General features: G+C 47.5%; 1 protein-coding gene across 5 annotated transcripts in view; it reads right to left on the reverse strand.

The window, feature by feature from the left end:
* MGRN1 (mahogunin ring finger 1) overlaps positions 1-21,693 on the reverse strand; it is a 106,192-nt gene that overhangs the window by 83,626 nt on the left and 873 nt on the right. Inside the window, exon 1 of one of the 5 annotated variants that reach the window (XM_073362744.2) lies at positions 7,396-7,639. The exons of the other annotated variants lie outside the window; for them this stretch is intronic. The gene's annotated coding sequence lies outside the window, so the exon portion shown is untranslated. Of the gene's footprint in view, positions 1-7,395; positions 7,640-21,693 lie in introns of those variants that run through there. 5 annotated transcript variants of the gene reach the window in all.

Here is a 21,693-nt window from a genome sequence, read left to right on the forward strand (position 1 = left end):
GCCTAGCCAATGAGGAAAGGACACGTTTCCTTTCAGATCCCATGAATGTAGTTCCTCATACAGCCAGAGGAGTGACTGTGAAGCAATGCTTGGTTCTTCTCCCTTCCCCATGCCCCTAGGGTGAAAACACATTACAGATAGGGTGCTAGAGGTAACCCACACAGATGCTAGTCTTGATTAAACACAGACAGCTATAACTGTAAAAAAACACAGACATCTGTAAGAGATAAACCCCAAGACTGAACACAACCTTTGCTCTGCAAGAGCCTCGCTACACGTTCATCTAATTCCATTTCAAGGGGATGCACTGAGGCGGCAAACGGTGTGAGACAAACTGGGTGCAAGGCCTTCCTCCAGCAGTCACTGAATTACTCACAAATGCCACACACAATCTAGTCACTTGCAGAAAAGAGCTAGCCGCTTTGGGCAACTGCTGCTCTCAAATGCAGCCGTCACATGTTCACAGTGCAGAGAAGTGAGATGGCACAGACCTATTAAGCCCCATCCGAGCTATCTTCCTGCAGTTTTGAAATGGGGCTTTTCCATGCCCACAATGAGAAAGGAAATGGGCCGAATATAGCTTCACTATCTTGGCTCGGTGCAATATACAGGAATTTTGGGCCCCTCAAAAGAGCACTACCTAGAGTGACTGCACCTGGAAGGTTATGGAGAGGACTGAGAAGAATCCATCTGGTTAGCAGCACTGGTGAGTTGCTCTCTAAAAACAAGAGGGGTTTCATGAAAGGTTTCTCCTTTTTCAATTATATTTGTTCCTTTGGCTCCAAGAAAGGCTTTTTTTTTTTTTTAACCCTGCACAGCTGGTACCACTTTAATGATGAGCTCCACACTGCTGAGCTCAGCTAACAAGCTCACAGGCCTCCAGATGTTTGTTTTAAAAACAAGCCTGCTCCCTGGATACACCAATCACAAGCTTCGCCTGGGTCCAGAATCTAGAGGGTACCAAGTCCACTGCAGCAGCATGGCAGTATTGAGGTATCCCAAACCACAGACTCCCCCAGGCAACTAGGAGCAAAAGGAAAAGCTATTCCCGTTACAAATCCAAGCCAGATTTTCTGCTCAATATAGCCACAGATGCATTGTGATATTTATGCTTATGCTGTGGTTTGTGAAAGCAGGATTTAGGAATCAATTTTATATTTTATGTAGGTCATGCAGGAGGATGTTTTGAGGCATTTCATCTGATTAACTCCAAGGAAAAGTCCTCTGCAAGAAATCTCAGAATTGCAGTGGCTGATTATCCTGGCTCAGTGTCAGATGGCTTGCTCTTGACTCTGGTTTGATATTCTATGAATGGGACGCGTTAACGGGATTATAGCTCTTCTCAATGAACCTGGATTTATGTGCAGTTCACATTAACATTACTGTACACAAATTCCCATATATTCAAAGGAGGTTGTATCCTTTAATAGCCTCATCAGAGCATCCATGGTACTTTTTCTCCCACAGGAACTCAAGGTGCTTTATAAACCATGGACCAACCCTGCATAGACCTACTCATGTGAGTAAGGTTTCCAGGAGCAGGCATTATCCCCACATGGATCACTTTGCCCACCACTGAAATGCAGCCCCAGCAGCTGTTTAAAAGAGCACAGCAATGCAGCGCTACGTTACGTTACAGTTCAGGATGAGAAGTGAAGCAGACTATCATAGCCAACTGGAACTGCAGGGGGGATTTTAGGAAGATGGAACAGAACTGGCCAACTGTAATCTGGCCAGGACATTGCAGCTAGTATTTTCACACTTCTGAGAAGTGGTATTAGTATCTTTAATGTCCACAAATGATTAGGATCTCGGTTTTCGTTCTCATCCAGAAAATGGCTCACCTAGCAACACAGCCACCCTCTAATTGCAAGCTAGAGCATCTGTTTGGTACTCAGTCAAGAATCTCTCCTCCACTATATTACATCCTGGAGCACCCAGGATTTTACCTAGGGCAGTGGTTCTCAACCGGTGGTTCACAGACCCCTGAGGGTCTGCAGACTGTCTAAGGGGTCCGTGAAAGGTTGTTACCACCACAGAACAGTGGTTTTCAACCTGTGGTCATTGGGCCCCTGGAGGTCTGCAGACTATGTCTAAGATTTCCAAAGAGGTCCGCACCTCCATTCAGCATTTTTTAGGGGTCTGCAAACCAAAAAAGGCCGAGAACCACTGCCCTAAAGGCCTCTCATTCACAAGTATTGCCCAGGCCTGATCTCACGTAGCTTGCAAGATATCTGACAACATCACAGCCCTACCTCAGCTGGGTGTTGGAAGGATAATGAATGTGTGAGGCACTCAGTGCTATGGAAAAGTCTATAAATAAACCTTGCCATACTGATGGTAGGCTGTATATGCCACCCAAAGCTGGGGAGGACTGCCAGGTCAAAATGTGAATTCTTGCTCTGCGGATGGCCCTTCTGCCTTAAGTGCTAAGGGTCTGCCTTGAGCAAGAGGTGCATGGTACAGAGAACAGCCATTATGTGACCCCAAACACTATTTCCTCCTCTCCTCCCCTACGGCAACTGGTAGATGTAAGGGAGAGTACACATGCACGTAAAGTGCTCATTGAAAGGCAGACATTCCAAGCAAGAAACACAGCACTGTGCAAGTCCTAGAGCGCATAGGGCAAGGGATTTATAGGAGCTAAGAGGAAAAAAGCCAGAACAGCATCAGAAGCCCTTGGGGGTACTGGTAAAGACTTGGGGAAATGTACTAAATTAGTGCTAGATGGTTACCTAACAGGTCAAAGATGGCAGTGACCTGTGGTGACAGATTCATAATACAGTGTGCAATAGTTAGCAAAATATAAGCAGGTGGACACTTTTCACAAAGCGATCCCTCTATGTCTGACCTATCAGGCCTCATCTGCAAAGGAAACCAGCTCAACACTTTCAAAAGATGAGCCTGGGAGCTTAAATTCATAACTTTGCTAGACACTGACACTGCACCCCATAATGCTTTATAGAAATATGCTTATGAGTGTAAATATGACATAACCGGAATATGCTTTATGCTAGATTTGCCATGTAACATATCTCTGCAAAGGTTATAATCTACTATAATCTACTAATCTACTATAATCTATATTCATCCTATTTGTATGTATGTATCATTTTTGTATTCGAAGTTACGAATATTGGTTATGTACCTGTTTGATTTTAAGTAGCCTCAGTGAAGCATTTGGTCAGCTTCTTGAGAAAAGACTGTTCTCAGTAAGTGCCCAATCAAGAAACATGTAAGCTGACAATGAACTTTGAGAGACACCAATCCCCATCTGAGCTTTCCTGGGAATGTGGCATCGGCCCGTAAAGAACTGAGTCATGCACAGACATGTGACTTGCCCATGTGACTCCAAAACTCCATCTGGTAGCTGGATTCTGCACAGGAGAGGAGAAGGAATTTCCACCCACAAGAAATGGAGGGGTTTCCCCAGGGGCTATATAAGCCCCTGGGGAAACCCCTCCATTTGGTCTTCAGCTGGCTCAAGAGATAGCCTCTCCACCCCAAAGAATGCCTGAAAGAAACTGAAACAAAGGACAGTAACTACAGGGACGTGAGTGACTGCTGGACCCAGACTAGAAGGAGGCTAGTCTGTCAAAGAAGCTTATTGGAACATTTCTGAGGGTGAGATTTACCTGCATTTAGTTTCCTAATGTATCAGGCTTAGACTTGCGTGTTTTATTTTATTTTGTTTGGTAATTTACTTTGTTCTGTCTATTATTACTTGGAACCACTTAAATCCTACTTTCTATATTTAATAAAATCACTTTTTACTTATTAATTAACCCAGAGTATGTATTAGTACCTGGGCGGGCAAACAGTTGTGCATCTCTCTCTATCAGTGTTATAGAGGGCGAACAATTTATGAGTGTACCCTGTATAAGCTTTATACAGGGTAAAACGGACTTATTTGGGGTTTGGACCCCATTGGGAGCTGGGTATCTGAGTGCTGGGAGACAAGAGCACTTCTTAAGCGGTTTTCAGTTAAGCCTGCAGCTTGTGGGGGACATGGTTGAGACTTGGATCTGTTTGCAGCAGGCAAGCATGTCTGACTCAAACAAGGCCAGGTACTGAAGTCCCAAGCTGGCAGGATAAATTGGCTCAGAGGGAGTCTAGGCACATCAGGTGGCAGTCCCAAAGGGGTTTCTGTGATCCAACCCATCAGACTAACAATCATGGTTTTAATAAAAACACAGGATTCATGGCTTATTACAACCACCTGTAAGCCACTAAACCGCATTTTTGTCCTATGACTACAGGGGTGTCAACGGGCCACTTCACCTTTATTGGTCCCTTAGAATGTGCGCTAAATACATATGCTAATCTATCTGTTCCAACTTGTATTTAGCTGTGACACACTTAGCCCTGGTCTACACTTCAGAATTACTTTGGTAGAACTGTCAATGAAGCGCTCCTTGCTGCTGTCCAGGTCTCCAGTGGAAGGCTTCATGAGCCACAGGGGTAATGGGCAATGTTCCCTCTAATTTTTTACATCCATGTGCAGAATGAATTTTGTTATGTGCACCAATATGGAGGTGATGTGTGGCGGGGGGGGGAAGGCGAGGGATTCAGAGTGTGTGAGGGGCTCAGATATGGGGCAGAGAGTTGGGATGGGGGGGGGGAGAGGGCTCTGAGATGGGGCCAGGGATGTGGGGTTCATGGTATTGAAGGGGGCTCAGGGTTGGCTCAGTGTGGGGAGGGTGCGGGCTCTGGGGTGGGGCCAGGGATGAGGGGTTTGGGGTGCAGACTGCCCTGGGGCTGCGTCAGGGAGAGAGGACTCTGCCCAGCCTTCTCGCGCCACAAGAGCTCCGGGGACGGGGGAGAGGTGCCTTTCCCTGGCAGCTCCTCTCTCCTCTCCAGTCCAGGCCCCTGTGACTGCGCTGCGCAGCCCTTGATAGCCTGCTGCGTGGCTTAGGGGGAACTTAGGCAAGGGGTAGGTTGCCAAACATCACAATTGGCATTTCAACATCCCCCATTGGAATCTTCCGGTCTGGAAAGAAAGTCCCTGCATGCAGCTTTCTATACAGGCCAGTGTTCCTGAAGATGCATGGGCCATGCACCCTCCCTGACCACCCCATGTTGATGTCAGTGAAAGGACCCTGGTGATCCTCCAGAGCCTGCAATACCATAGAAAAGTAGCCCTTTCTGTTGATGCACTCTGTCGCAAGGTGGTGTGGGGCCAAAATTGGGACATGCCTTCCGTCTATCACCCCACCGCAATTAGGGAATCCCATTGCAGCAAAGCCATGCACTGTTTCCTGCACATTGCTCAGAAGCAATTAATGGCCCTGCACACTTGCATCACCGCAACCCCCATGGCGGACTTCCCGACTCCAGACTGATATGTGAGTGACCGGTAGCAGTCTAGAGTTGCCAGCTTCCACACAGAGATCGCCATGTGCTTTTCCCCTGTGAAGGAAGCTCTCAAACTGGTGTCCTTAGGCCGCAGGGCATGGATGAGCTCCACACAGAGTTCAAGGAAGGTGGCTTTGCGCATCCAAAAGTTCTGCAGCCACTGCTCCTCATCCCATACCTGCATCACAGTCCGATCCCACCACTTAGTGCTTGTTTCCCGAGTCCAATAGTGACGGTCCACCGTGTGCAGCTGCTCCCGTGAATGCCAACATCAGTCTTGAACTGCTTCTTTCCATGGCACACAGCAGGGCAGGCAGCACAGATTCTTGCTCAGATTCACAGCTCATGAAATACTGCAGGATCTGCAGCGCTGTGTTCTTAACACTCAGCACAAGACTGGAGAGCAGTGCAGGATCCCATGCTTTCAGGTAGAGATGGTGGGTGCACAGTTCACAGGGACAGTTGAAAAATGGCGCAAAACGAAGTCAGAAGCCCATGGAATGACGAGACACAGAAAACTGCAGCATGGGGCGGTGAGCCTTCCCCCATGATGCACCGTGATCCATTCCCAGAACTCCTAGTGGCAGAAGGTGGTGAGTTGCACAGTGGGGTAGCTACCCATGGTGCACCACTCTCTCTGTCGGTGTGAAAGCACAAACTGGGGACGTGCTCCACTGACACAAGAAGTGTCGTGTGAACGTGCACAAGCGATGTAATTACAGCAGTTTATGATCATCAACGTAACTCATGTCAACTTAACTCTGTAGCACAGACATGGTCTAAATTTAAACCTCTACTACCAATGACAAGCTGCTCAACCACAGTCACAGCTGACTTTTGAAGCTTGCCCAAAATAAAGAGAACACAGAACTCTTTATAAAAAGTCCTTACCCTGTTTAACTAGCACCTCAGATTCGTAGAACAGGGAGAACTGGGAGGGGGGGAAATCCAACTGAGTTTTCCCTGCTCATGCTTTGTTTGCTTCCTTGCATTTTCCTCTAGACACAAATTAAGGGCTTGCTAGACTTGCAAGTTAGAGAGCATTAAAGCAGCCCCGGGCGCCCTAATCCATGAGTGTCCACACTGGCAAGGCACGTAGTGCATCCGGACTCTGCAGCTGGAGCGTTCCTGATAATCCACCTCCACGAGAAGCATAATGCTTGCTGCGCCCCAGCTGGAGTGCTGTGGCGCCAGTGTGGATGCCCTGGTCTATTAACGTGCTCTGATCGGCCTCCAGAAGTGTCCCACGCTGCCTGTTCTAGCCACTCTGGTCATCACTTTGAACTCTACTGCCCTGCCCTCAGACCCACCCTTTAAATTCTCTGGGAATTTTGAAATTCCCCTTCCTATTTGCTCAGCAAGGCATGGACTGCTCTCAGTGCATCTTTCCAGGTGACCATGCCTCCACACAGCAGGCGATCCCCAGTATGGAGCAATGGCGAGGTGCTGGACCTCATCAGTGTTTGGGGGGAGGAAGCTGTCCAGTCCCAGCTGCACTCCAGCCGTAGGAATTACGATACCTTCGGGCAGATATCAAGGGACATGATGAAAAGGGGCCATGACCGGGATGCACTGCAGTGCAGGGTTAAAGTGAAGGAGCTGCGGAATGCGTACCACAAAGGACGTGAGGCAAACCGGCCCTCTGGTGCTGCCCCCATGACCTGCCATTTCTACAAAGAGCTGGAAGCAATACTTTGGGGCAACCCCACCTCCACTCTGAAGACCACCATGGACACTTCAGAGCTCAAGACAGGAGGCAGGAGGAGGAAAGCGGGAGCGAGGGTGCTGAGGAGCTGGGGTGGGGGGGACGGGACAGCCCAGCATCCCTAGATGCATGCAACCAGGAGCTGTTTTCAAGCCAGGAGGAAGGTAACCAGTCACAGTGGACAGTGCTTGGGGAAGAACAAACAGCAGAGGAGGTGCCCAATAAGTGGCTTTTATTTTGGGAAGGTAGTTGTTCGGTGTGGGCTCTTGGGGCGAGGAGGGTTAGGGCTGCATGCATGCCTAGATGCGAAATAGGGCATTGATGTGCTCTCTCACATTGTGGTAATCGGCCTCAATGATCTCTTCAAAGGTCCCATGCAGAAGCTGGGCAATCGGCTTACACAGGGTCCTTGGCAGAGCTACTGTGCTCCTTGTCCCAGTAAGGCTAACATGTCCAAGCCACTGTGCCGTGATGGGCGGGGGGACCATTGCTGCACACAGGCAAGCCGCATATGGGCCAGGGTGGAAGTAGAATTGTAGTAGAAGATCCTCCCTTGCTTCCCAGGTCACCCTCAGTAGTGAGATCTCTTCCAGGACGAACTCATCCTGTGGAAAATGTGGGGACAGTGTTCAGTATAGGGGCCCCCCTGCAGCTGTTGGCTCTCCCCAAAGCACAGAACCCCAGAGGACAGTACGGCCGTGAAACAATCAATCCCCCTTGCCCCTGTGCTTACTCACCACTTTGGGGCTCCTTGTGGGTTATGTGCACTCATTTTGGGATGGGCAATTTCTGCTATTGTGTACACTGTACTTGTCTTTAAATACAGCAGAATCATTGCTCTGTCTGGTGTGAACAATGCTGCCTCTGTTAAGTGTTGCATTTTAGCTTTACAGATGCAACCTTGAGATCCCAGCCATCCTTGTAATTAACAGCCAAAAGACTCCGAAGAATCAGGAAGCATCCGTGAAGAAGCAAAGAGGACATGCTGCCTGAAGTATCATGGAGCGCCAAGCAGACTCAATACAGGCACTCGCAGCAATGCAGTCGGAGCACATCCGTGCACATCCCCCATCCCAAAACTCTTTCCTTTGTGCCCCTATGTCACCTCCAATGCACTTTCCCCAATATCCGGGTTCTTATCGCCACCAACTGCCTCCAACACGTGTAGCTTCACCACCCAGCCCTGCAAACTACGACCCTTACCCACTGCACTCAACCCCCATCACAATGCGTTTTAGCTAGCCTGAAGTGCAGCACCCATTGCACAGCACTCCAGACAGGAAGGCAGAGTATAACAGGACATACGCAAATCTCTGATTGTCCCATTCCCCACCCCATCCCCTTCCCTCATCCCACACAGCATAGATGTGTCATGCCCTTTCTATTTCCCAAACAGTTGTATTTCTTTTCAATAAATGAATTTTTTGGCTTTGAAAACATTCTTTATTATTGCATTAAGTAAAAGATACCGTAGCCCAGGAAAGCAACAGGCACTGCAAGTCAGCACATCATATGTAGCAAACATGGATTCCTACTAACATTGGAACCACTGCACTTCACTCCCGTGCAGGGCACCAAACATTATTGGTGGTTTTCAGCATCAAATTGTTCCCTCAAGGCCTTACAGCTCTGCGCTGGGCCCCTATAATCCCTAATCCTTACAGCCCTGTGCTGGGCCCTTCTAATAGCCCTGCTCTCTGGCTATTCAGTCTCCAGGTGTTGAACCTCCAAGGTCCATGCCTGAGTGAAGCTTTCACCCTTCCCTTCACAAATGTTATGGAGGGTACAGCACCCGGATATAACCGTGAGGATGTTGTCATCGGCCAGGTCCAGCTTCCCATACAGACCACGCCAGCGGCCCTTTAAACAGCCAAAAGCACACTCCACAGTCATTCTGCACTGACTCAGACTGTTAAACCACTCCTTGCTGCTGTCAAGGCTCTTTGTGTAGAGTTTCATGAGCCAGGGCGTTAAAGGGTAAGCGGGGTCTCCAAGGATCACAATGGGCATTTTGACTTCCCTCATATGATCTTCTGGTATGGGAAGAAAGTCCCAGCTTGCAGCTTCCTGAACAGGCCTGTGTTCCGAAAGACGCGTGCGTCATGCACCTTTCCGGACCAGCCTGGGTTAATGTCAATAAACGCCCACGGTGATCCACAAGCGCCTGGAGAACCATAGAGAAATCCCCCTTCCGATTTATGTACTCGGAGGCTAAGTGGGCTGGTGCCAGAATTGGAATATGAGTCCCATCTATCGCCCCTCCACAGTTAGGGAAACCCATTTGTGCAAAGCCATCCACAATGTCATGCACATTACCCAGAGTCACGGTTCTTCTGAGCAGGATGCGATTAATGGCCCAGCAAACTTGCACTAACATGATTCTAACATGATTCCAACGGTCAACTTTCCCACTCGAAACTGGTTAGCGACCGATTGGTAACTGTCTGGAGTTGCCAGCTTCCAGACTGCAATAGCCACCAGCTTATCCACTGGCAGCGCAGCTCTCAATCTTGTGTCCTTGTGCCATAGGGTGGGGCCGAGCTCAGCACACAGTCCCATAAAAGTGGCTTTTCTCATCCGAAAGATCTGCAGCCACTGCTTGTCACCCAAGACTCGCGTGACAACGTGATCCCACTACTCAGTGCTTGTTTCCTGAGCCCAAAAGCAGCGTTCCACTGTGGTGAGCATGTCTGTGAATGCCATAAGCAATCTCATGTCATATGCGTTATGCGAGTCGACATCATCGTTGGACACCTCACTGTCAGTTTGTAGCTTAAGGAGTAACTCGACTGCCATTTGGGACATGCTGGCGAGACCCATCAGCATATTCCTCACAAGTTCAGGATCCATTCCCGAAGGCCGAAAGGGAAGACAGAGCGCGCAGTACAAAAAACGTTGAAAGATGGTGCCAAATATGGACGGAAGCACAGGGATTGTTGGGTAGTGAAGTGATGCATCACAGGGCATTGAACAGGATGCCCCGCACCCCCACCCCCTACCCACAAGCCACAGCGCCAGAATGGGAAGAGGTGCTCTATGGGTGCTCTCAATGCCGCTGCAAGTGCTGTAAATGTGGCCACGCCAGTGCGCTTGCAGCTGACAGCGTGAACAGACAGAGTAAATATAGTAAAAAGAAAAGGAGTACTTGTGGCACCTTAGAGACTAACCAATTTATTTTAGTCTCTAAGGTGCCACAAGTACTCCTTTTCTTTTTACGAACACAGACTAACACGGCTGTTACTCTGAAACCAGTAAAAATAGTGTATACTTATTTTGTGACTGAGTTAAAGGTGACCTGCAAAGAAAAAAAATCACATCTTTTTCTTTTTGCTTCTTCAGAATGTATAATGGTAGCATGAAAGTTGGGTGGGTAGTAGTTTTAGTTGTTTTCTGGTTACTTTTTACATTAAAAATTCAGGTCTTGTTTACCCACAGAATATTCTACAGAGCATAAGAGAACTGATAGGGTTACCACAAAAATCAGAGTACACAGAAGTGAAATCTGACAGACATGGGAAGCTATTTTTATTCATGCTAATTAAAACTTTATTTCTTTTTGTTAACAGCTATTTAACTCAATTGCCCAACACACCTAGGAGAAAAGAAGTCTTTGTTAAATAGTTAACATTTTTCCCCCGCCACCACCCTATACTCACACACTCCTTCAATGAAGAACTGAGAAGGAATAAATTCTACATGCACAGTCCTACTGAAGTCAATGTCTGCCAAATTGTAAGTGTTAGAGACCTCTGCTTATAAAAACAAAACACCTACTAGCAATAGCAAAAGTCTGCGACACTCCTTGTATACGGTATTTGCTTCAATAGAGGAATGTTGATTAAAAAAAGCAAGAGCTAGAACTCAACTTTCATTCTAGCGTCTTCTGAATTACTAGCATCTCTAGCTCTTTGCTGCTGGCCAAGTCTTGCTTAACAATTGCCAGCTGCGCTAAGGGATTATGCTCAACCCTTTGGCCCAGTGGCTGGAAACTAGAGCTCAGCAGAGGAGGAAGCTAAGGAGGCAAACAACAGGGTACTGCATACAGGGTTTGGAGAGAAGCAAGAGATGCTCCAGGATCAGAATCCAAGTGAGTTAAATCAGTATTTGGGAGAAGCCTAGGCAATCCCTTTAAGTGTCTTAATACTATATAGGTGACACTTTTGATGATGGAACCAGAATAGTACAGTGAAAACATGCCTCCATACCCCTCTGGTTTCCAACTGAGTTTACTAACTAGGATGGACTCCCATTAGACACTTTGGCGCAGATCTACAAAAGGACTTAGGTGTTGCAATGCCCAACTTTTAGGCACCTAGAGGAAAAAAAAAAATCACAGGAGCAACACTGCAATCCACAAAGCCTGAGTTAGGGGCCTTGGCTCCCTATACAATGAATGGGGAGAGAGCGATGCCTTAGAATGCAATTCACAAAAGCCAGCTCACCAGGCGGGGTGCCAACGAAGCTAGCCAATGGGAGATGCCAAGGAGAGGGGTGTGTGCTAAGCCTTTTCCTCTCTCTGAGAGAGGTAGGGAAGTTCAGGCTGCAGGGAGGTGCCTGTCTCTGCTTAGCTACCCATACACAAGAACCTCCTCCTCCTCCCCTCTCCCCCCACCCCCAGTCAGCTGCACCTATTTTATTGCTTGTGGGAATGAAGCACCTGCCTTGCTCCACACAAAATGGCCAAAGGAGGCGGCAAGCATCTCTGGATAACGTGTGCAATGAGTTGTTTGCTAAGAAGAACAAAACACATGAGAACCTGCCACCAACAATGGCCTCCTTCAGGCCTCCTTCACCTGAAAAGTGCAAATCATCCGTCAGCGATATGGAATCATGCAACAGTTCAGTATCTTCACATGTCCCATCTGCAACAGATGGGTGATAGACAGCACGGGACATCTTGTTCCTAACATGATGGTGCTGCCACCTGCTCCAGAAGCCTTCCTCCCCTTTGTGCAGTGTGGCCAAGAGTGTACCAGTGCAACAAGGAGATGCAAATGTCGCAGGGAAAATTTGGCGTGCTCCAACGCATGCAGCTGGGACAGTGACAAGTGTAGCAACAGACTAACGAACTCATCAGACACAGATTCTGAGGGGGAGTAGAAATGTTTCAACTATCTGCAAATTACTGTGACTATTTTTGTGAATAAATATAGCTTGAATATAGCGTTGCATTAGGCTTTCACTAGCTCATCGTTATATGTAGGAATTACATAAGAGTACATGGTTATACTTTGTTATTCACAAGGTATGTTCAAGACATTCTACAGCCCTTATATAACTCTAAGGGGACTTAGACGTCGTTTACACATACTGTTGTATTCAGGGATAGCAAGAAGATAATTTACAGTTGTACCACAGGAGCTTTAGAGCAGATATCCAAAGTATGTTTTATAGTAAGGGGGTAGGCCTGATCTACCTAACTGCATAAAAATAGACTGAAAAACTTCTCTCCAATCAGTCCATTCTACAAATGATGACAAGTACTTTGATGTATTACCTGGTACAAAGTTCATACTGTCATAGGACTACAAACCTTTGCTTTAACTGAAGGCAGAAAAATACAGGAAAATCCATATCACCTGGGGCTAAATATTTCCTGAACATTCCAAAACGGTACAATTTGAGCACCAAGTTGCATTAATTGGATTTAGAAGCTTTCTGCCCATTTTGGTCAAAGTTAAACTACATTCCTATGAGTTACAGCCCTTTTGCTGATTTTACTATTTTCCAGATTAGATGCAGGATAATGTTAAACACTGAGACAGAAAAACTGCACCATCTCCAGCAACTACATCCACTCTGGTGATGACCACCAGAGATGTGCCTAAAGTGGTAACAATGACATTCTGCTAGCTGATAGGTTACCTCTTAGTGCCCAAAATAGTCCAACGCTGGCAGTAGTGATGCACCACCCACCTTAGCCCAGTAGTTAGAGCATTCACCTGGGATGTGGGAGACCTGGGTTCTGCTTGATGGGGAGAATGGGAGACTCCAGTTCAAATCCTTTCCCTCCATCATACAGAGGGGTGAGTTGAACCCAGGTCTCCCACATCCCAGTTGAGTGCTCTAACCACTGGGCCACGTGATAGTCTGATAGCTTCATGTCTCAGTCTCTCTTGCTGAAGCTGTTCCACTGGGGATAAATAATAACAGTGACTGAGCAAACTGGATCCTGTCTCCTACCTCCCGGTGGGGTCCCAGTCATTCTTTCATCATTTATCCACAGTGGAACAGCTTCAGCAGGAGACACTGAGATACCCCCACATCAGAATATCCCACTGCCCAGAGATCAGCCAGAGGCGGCCTCTAAGCATACATACCGGATCAGGCCCTGCACGCAAGATAGGCAAGCAAATGCCTATCTTCCCCTGGTTGATGGATCGCTCTGGGGCTAAGGCAGGAGACAAGCATCTGGATGCCTAGGGGGAAGCAACAGGCGCTGAGGGAAGTTTTACCCTGAAAATTTAGGCATCGAGTGAGTTTAGGTGCCTAAAGGGCTCAGCAGGAGTTTTGCAGATCACAGGGGTGCATAGAACTGGGATTAAGTACCTTGGGAGATCCCACCCTTTAACAGTGGAGCAAATCCATAAGGAGCAGGAGATTCACTTTTATGGGCTCCCTAAATGACTTTCACTTCACCCCCTGTATATTTGGTATGTTGTGTTATTTGTGCATAGTTAAATTTAAGCCCTACCAGATATGGGTAGTGTTACAGTTATTGTGGAAACCATAATTAACTTTTCTGTGCATTTACAAATCCATTACATGAGGAAATCTACACTGAAGTGCTATCACTGCTTAGAATCTAAAGGAAGGAAAATGTGAGAAAGATGTGTTCTTGATCACAGATTCCAATGTCTATAACGTGTGGAGTAACTCACAAGGCCACACGTCTGCAACTCTGTGCCCTGTTATGTTATATTTAATTGCAAGTCTCATGCCAGACACCTGTGTGTGTTGGTTAGTTGTTGTCTTTCCTTCCCACATCCCACCATCCTTCCCATCTGTCCCTCTTTCCTCACTTCTCCAGGTCCCTGCCTCTTTCCATCTGACTGTATTCTCTCTTCCTTGGGAGTTTTGATGTGGAGTCATTATCAGACCACACCACAAACTCTCCCTTCCTCACCCTATCATCCTTAGCTCTGGCCCTTTCCCCATCACCTGTCTCCGATCCTTTCTCCTGAGTACAGGCTCGTCACTGCCACCTAGTCTCTGTGCTCCATGCTAGAGACATCTCTCTCCTTCCCTTTGTGGAGCACCCAGGCAAAAAACAACAGCTAGAGGAATGGAACTGCTGCAACAAACACCTTGCTGGGATGCAAGTTCTTGGAAGCAAGCACTTGGTATTCTTAGTTATTGGCTTCAGAATCTAGAACAGGACCCCAACGTTGCTGCCAAGTTACAAATAATAATAAACTCCAGAAACCAATGGAAGCTGGCACAACACTCCAACAGCTTCTGTGCATGGGAAACCAGGTGCAAAATGGACTAATGCTTCCTCTCTCCCACCTTTGTCTTGTTTATTTATATTACAAGCTCTTCAAAGTAAGACTTCTGTCTTATTTGAGTATGTGTAGCCCGAATGGAACCTCAGTTCTGATTGAGGCCTCTCAGTGCTGTTAGTTTATAGTAGCAGTAATAAAATAAAGGGAACCCATCACTTTTTTTGGCCATTCAAACAAAAATACCAACAAGCAGCTACTAACATTTGCCAAGTAATGGACTCTAAGTAATTGAGTCAATTCCATTATGCAGAGCTGCTGGAGGAAGAACATCAAGCATGAAGACTCACCAAGGATCTGCGTGATATGCTGCTGATCCAGCCAGAGCTGCAGGAGGGGACTCAATTGTTCCCTGTGATTGCCTATTTGTGGCCCATTTTGTATGGGCACCACTTCCCCTTCCCCACACAAAAACTCGCCGGACCAGCTGGCATGCGCACCCATTTCTGGCTTGCCCCTTGAGCTAGCTGGCCATCAGTAGAGCCAGCTCAGTCTCCATCCAGCAGATGACTGAGGCTAAAAGGTACTAGTAAAAAGGAACGAAAGGAGATCACGGGTTTTGGTCTAGTGAAGCAGTGCTTAGTGGGGTGGGTAAAAACTTTTTGGCCCGAGGGCCATATCTGGGTATGGAAATTGTATGGTGGGCCACGAATGCTCACAAAATTGGGAGTTGGGGTGCAGGAGAGGGTGAGGACTCCAGCTGTGGGTACAGGCTCTAGGGTGGGGCCAGAAATGAGGAGTTCAGGGTGCGGGAGGGGGCTCTGGGCTGGGACAGGGGGTTGGGGTGAAGGGGGGAGGTGAGGGCTCCAGCTGGGGGTGCGGGCTCTAGGATGGGGCTGGGAATGCGGGGTTGGGGGTGCAGGAGGGTGCTCCGGGCTGGGACCAAGGTGTTAGGAAGGCGGGAGGGGGCTCTGGGCTGGAGCAGAGGGTTGGGGCGCAGAAGGGGGTCAGGGGTGCAGGCGCCACATGGCACTTACCTCAAGCAGCTCCCGGAAGCAGTGGCACGTCCCCACTTCTGGCTCCTACACAGAGGCATGGCTGGGCGGCTCTGCATGCTGCCCCGGCTGCAGGCGCCACCCTTGCAGTTTCCATTGGCCGTGGTTCCCGAACAATGGGAGCTGCGGGGGTGGCACTTGGGGAAAGGGCAGCGCACCAAGCCCCCTGGTTGCCCCTATGTGTAGGAGCCAGAGGGGGCACATGCTGCTGCTTCCAGGAGCCTAGCAGAGCAACGGCACGCGCGGAGCAGGTCAAGCCCCCGACCCCGCTCCCTGGCTGGAGCGCCGGAGCAGTGCACGCCCCCAACCCCACTCACCAGCGGGCGCTCGAGTGCCGGATTACAACATCTGAAGGGCCGGATATGGCCCCCGGGCAGTAGTCTGCCCATCACTGGCTTAGACGGAATCCTAACTCGCTTCACCCTGCTAAGCTGGGAGCTCACAGCACCAAGGCAGAGCTCCAGGTCTTTTGCTAGCACATGGAGCAGGCAGCTGAGGAGTGGGAATAGCTAACAAGGTGCTCTGCTCCAGCTTTAATCTACTTTTGCATGTCCCTCAACCGTAGAATGACTGCGGGACTAGCAAGAGGGCCTATTCTTCCTCTACAAATCCCTCAACAGGCAAGATCCTTGCTGTATCAGTGCCTGTCTTGTCTACCCACCTCCCTATGAGGGAAAATACGGCCAGCCAAAAAACGGAGTCAACTGTCTTGCGGGAGCAGATGGTGTTTTCAGAGAAATCTTGCTGTAGAAAGGCATATAAGCATCTCCTCTACAAAGATAGCTGGTAAAAGGCAACGCTTCACTGGTAACCATCCTCCAAACACGATCCATCAGAAATACAAGGGGAGGCAAAGAATATGAGCCTAGCTGGACACTGCACCAGTGCTCTGCTAACCCTCCTGCATAGCTATCATAGCATAGGCACATCAGAAGGGCATACCTGAAAACCAAGCATTCATCACAGCCCTCGTATCCAGTGATAGCCCACCAAGGTGCTGTCACTCTGCATGACATTGTAAGCGGTCATGTTCCTTTCAGCGTGAAGGTGGTCATCTTTCTTATCTAAAAACTGTATTATTTCATTATTTCTAACAGTGTTCTTTCTGGGAGCCTTCTTTAAAGCCATTTTTGGCCTAAAGGATTTTGTCCCAAGTTGAAAACTTGCACCTTTGCAAATGATCCAGAGATTGGTTCACTCCTGATTTGAGCTGTCGCAGCAGCCCGTCATGCATGCTCACAGTGAGCCTGTAGGGGCTCAAATCACAGGCCGCACCAGGTGGCAGAGAACCTGATGTGCAACAGGAGACATTTGGAGACGAATTAGCAATTAAAATAGGATGGAATCTGTGGATAAAAATGTCAGCTGAGATGTTCTGAAAGACAGCCAAAAACACAGTATATGTACTCAGGAGACTGGTCAGGCATGTGCGCACATGGACACACAGCAAAACTAAAGAAAAAACAAAGGTTCCTTTTAATCTCTCTATCGGTAACAGAGGTAGATGTAAAGGAACAGCATCAAGTTACAAATCTTATTAAAAACAAGTTTTAACTATCACATTGTGCTCCAGAAATAATTAAGATATAATTGCTTTGCACAGTTTAACTTTTGTATTTCTCCCAGCTTAGACCATGAAATCAAAACTAGTCACTTGCATTTGTTTCCAGTCTGTTTCATTTTCAGTTCTCAGGCCCTGGTCCTCTGGTAACCAGTCTTTCAGCCTGCGGGCCAAACTCTGTATTCTCAAAAGTCAAGGGTCACAAATCAACAGTTTAGGGACTGATTTTCTGCCCTATTCTGCTCCCTTTGTGCCGCTTAGGTGGCGCAAAAAGAGCAGAAGGTATCTGCGGTCCCCTGCTGTGAATCTTTTTTTTTTTGCTGTATTCATAACTTTTTGTCTCCTAACGAGGAGAAGGCTATCCTGGTTCCTGGTGAATTATTTTTTTTTTCCCTCAAAGGAATCAACCTTTAATATTTATATAACATTAGGGCAGCAGCTTTTCCATAAATGCTCCAGACTCTGGATTTTCCATCTCTGCTGGACAGCCCAGAATACATGCATTTTGAGATTATGCTTGGTCTACTGGTAGCTCTACCTGGCTTTTCAGCCCAGCACTGTCTTTAGTCAGTCCTTTGTTCTAAGCAGTAACCACCACTAACGATGGAGTTTGTACATTCACTCCAGACTGATCCAATTCAATCATTTTAATTTCTCCTCCAAAGAAGTCAGAGGGCTGGAATTTACCTACTCCAGAAGTAAGGTCACTCTAAGGCCTGGTCTACACTACAAAGTTAGGTCGACATGCACTGTCTTGCGTTAACCTCACTGTGCATGTGTGTCTACACTTAAATTTGCCTCCCACCAATGTAAGTGCCCCATTTCAGCAATGCAGTAGCACGACCTCCCTGAGACGTGTAGCACCATGGTTGACGTAGTGAGATCGCTGCAATGCAAGTGTAGATGCTGCATTACCTATGTCGACCTTAACAGTCCTCCAGCGGCTGTCCCAATGCTGACAGCTCTGGTCACAATTATGAACTCCACATCCCAGGGGTCAAAGAGAATAAAAGCCTACCACAGACCCTGCCTTTAAAACTCTGCAGTTTTTTGAAATGCCTTTTCCTGACTGTACAGCTTGGCAAGCACACCTAGCAGTCATCCACTGTTGTGCGCAACTGCCCAGCCGACTATGCCTGCTACAAGCTCCTGACACGCTTCAGGACAGATATTAGTTATCGTAGTCTTGTGGGGAGAAAAGGCTGTGTAAGCACAGCTACAGACCACAGAAACATAGACATCTATGAGCAGGTTGCACAGGAGATCAGGATAAAGGGTACGACAGGGACCAGCAGCAGTGCTGCAGGAAAACAAAGGAACTATGACATGCATACCAGACGGCCAGGAAGACCGGCAGTCAATCCAGTGCTAAGCTGCAAGCCTGCCACCTTTACAAAGAGCCATACAGCTCTGTACTGAGCTCTTCTAATAGTCCTTGCATCTGGCTGCTCAAACTCAGTAGCCAGCTGCTTCATCTCCACCCTGGCAGCAAGTTTTCCCCTTTGCTTGACAGATACTATGCAGGACACAGCAGGCATCTGTAACCATTGGAATATTCTTCTCACAGAGATCCAATCTGGTGAGTAAACAACATCAGCATCCCTTCAATCTACCAAAAGCACATTCAGCTGGGATTCTGCACCTGCTGAGCCAATGAATCTCTCCTTTGGTGCTGTCCAGGTGGCCGGTATACAGCTCCATGAACCAGGGGAGTAAGGGGTAGGCTGGATCCACCAGGATCATTATTAGCATTTCAATATCACCAATGGTAATCCACTGGTTGGTAAAGCAAGTCCCTGCTTGCAGCTTTCTGAAAAGTCCTGCATTCCTAAAGATGTGAAGATTATGCACCCTCCTGGACCAGCCCACGTTGATGTTGGCGAAGCATCCCAAGTGATCCACCAACACTTGCATAACCATAGAGAAGTATCCCTTTCTGTAGATGTACTCTGGGGCAAGATGGGATGGGGCCAAAATCATACAAGCACTGCAGTTATTAAATCGTTTCTGTGTGCACACTTGGCTTCTCATGTCGGCGATGCATGTCCTACCCAGGAGTACTTGTGTCGATTGTACTATCAATGTGGGACAGATCTTGAAACTCAGTAACAGCTGACATAAGCAACGACACTGCGCCAACCTAATGACATCAACCATGACTCTATGCCGCTCGAGGAGTTGGTGTTACTAAATTGGCGGAGAGAGGCATGTACGTCGACAGGAACCAAAGGTAAGTGAAGACGCTTTCATATCTAGGTCAAAGCAAGGCAGCTTACTAACTGTGTAGTGTAGACCAGGCCTGAGTTTCAAGCCTTTTTAGGCAGGGCCAGGATTGTGCATGCCTTTAGGAAGCAGACCCATCCCCACAGAACACAATGCTGAAGGTGGCTGTCCATTTCTGGAAATTCAGGGTCAGGAATTCTGTACCCACAGTGGGAAATAAAGAACAGCATGGGGACCAATCAATGAACATCCCTATAATCAAACTGCTACAACTACTGAGAAATGTCTCACAAACAATGTCTTCTGTCTATACATACTCTGAGCCTCTTAAAATAAGATGAATTAGATCATCATTCCCTCTGAAGAAATAGCACAGTAATCTAAATGCCAGGATGACTGACAAATTACAGCCATCAGGAGCCTACATCTGGAACGCACTGTGATGACTGGCCTTACATTCCAATTACACAAAGCAGCACCATAAGTCTCTTGCTTTTTCAGTTAGTAGGCTGGTTCCCCTATACATTTCAAATCACCCCAAGATCACCAACATCCACCTTCCTTTCCCCATCAGGCCATTTAGAGATTCTATTGATACACTGATTTGACCACTGCTGACATATACCAGTGAACAGTGCCTCAGGTTTGTTAATCACAGCAGTCTCTCTCCAGAACAAGCACAAGGGCATCTGCTTAAGAAGCCCTTGGGAAAACGATGCCAGAGACATAGAGCTCTTTGACAGCCACCTCTTAAACGGTGGAACACAAACACTTTTGCCCCCACTGAAAGCTTCACCATTAAGTCTAATTTAACCCACATTTCTACAGTCCCATGGCAACAGGTGCCCCTGATTTATTTGAATGCCAATTAATTATCCTGGAGAGGGTAAGAGACACAAAGGATAAAGAGTCACGTGGCATTGGCAACACAGATGTTTGTGTGTGTTTGTCATTACTAGGAGAGCAGCTAGAAGGCCTGATAAAAATGTTTCATGTTAACAGATAACGTATCACATCAACCTGGTTCCTATTTTCCCTTGCAAACCAATACTCAAGAGCAACATTTAGGTGAACCTAGAGTCTTGAAGGCTGTGGGGATTCAGGACTGGATGTCCCAACCTAAGTTCCCTATAAGCTACACCTATTAAGCACTGTACAGGCACTCAGGGAACCTGCCAGGCTGGGAATTGCCATGGCCGGGGGAGGGGCACCCCTCCCCAGCCCCGGCCCAGATCATGTGTGGGAAAAATTAGAGGGAACACTCCCAATTCTCTTTAACCAATGACAGGCAATCTCCTCTTCAGTTCAGATTTGTGCAAACTTCAGGCTGGAGCTTAGTAGTCACATTCTGGGGTCTCTGGAACTCCCAGTTTGAGGAATTCATGAATCAGAAGAATCAAATGACCCTGCCCTATGGACTATAGACAAAAATCCCTCTGTAAGCAGAATTAATGACACTGAACGAGCCTCCCATTCATAGGAGAAAGGAAGAAAGGAAAATGATGGATGGAGCAAAACAGAAGTGGCAGGCAGGGAGCCTTTGCAGCCATACAGATCATAGAATCTCAGGGCTAGAAGGGGCCTCAGGAGGTCATCTAGTCCAACCCCCTGCTCAAAACAGGACCAATCCCCAGGGAGGAGTCAAAGGGAAAAAAAAAATCAAACAGAACCTTTTTATTGAAGCAACACATTTACACTGTCAGGCAAAAAAATCCTTTCCATAGGACTTTTGGGGCTGGACAGCCTGGAAGTTACAGATTTATTGATTCAGTAAGAATCAGGTTTTCTTCCTGCTCTGTGGAGGCACGCGTTTCTTGTTAAGTTCTGATGGTGCAAGGGGTTGTCTCCAACCCATGCAGTGACAGCAGAAAGCATTAAGTCTGAGGAGATGCTGTCCTCTTACTGCAAGGTGTTGCTTTCTGTGTCTTTAACCCTGAGATCAGATACTGGCTGGAAGGAAGCATTTCCCTGAAAGAGACCATTACCCCACCCAGTCATTTTTGTTGAGCACCACACACCTTGTATTGTTTACACTGTACAAAAAGGAAGTTAAATGCAGAGATAGGGAAATAGAGAACAGCCCTTATGGTGTAAAAAAGTCAAATGCTCTCAGTTTTAGAAGAGCAGGGCTAAGCCCCAAAAGCCCATGAAGTGCTCTTAAAACTCTACTTGAAATCCACACCCATTCTTTTTCCAGGGATCTCCCCTCTCCTGTACTATAACACAACCCGAAAGACTCCTGGCAGGCATTACAGGCCCATCATTTAAGAGTTTGATAAGCAAAGGTCTCTATAAGCTCCAAGGTGAAGAAGTCTTCCCATGATGTAAATTCTCCTGTTGCGTATGCAACCC

This window comes from Lepidochelys kempii, chromosome 10 (assembly GCF_965140285.1).
Source record: "Lepidochelys kempii isolate rLepKem1 chromosome 10, rLepKem1.hap1, whole genome shotgun sequence".
NCBI classification, from domain to species: Eukaryota; Metazoa; Chordata; order Testudines; family Cheloniidae; genus Lepidochelys; species Lepidochelys kempii.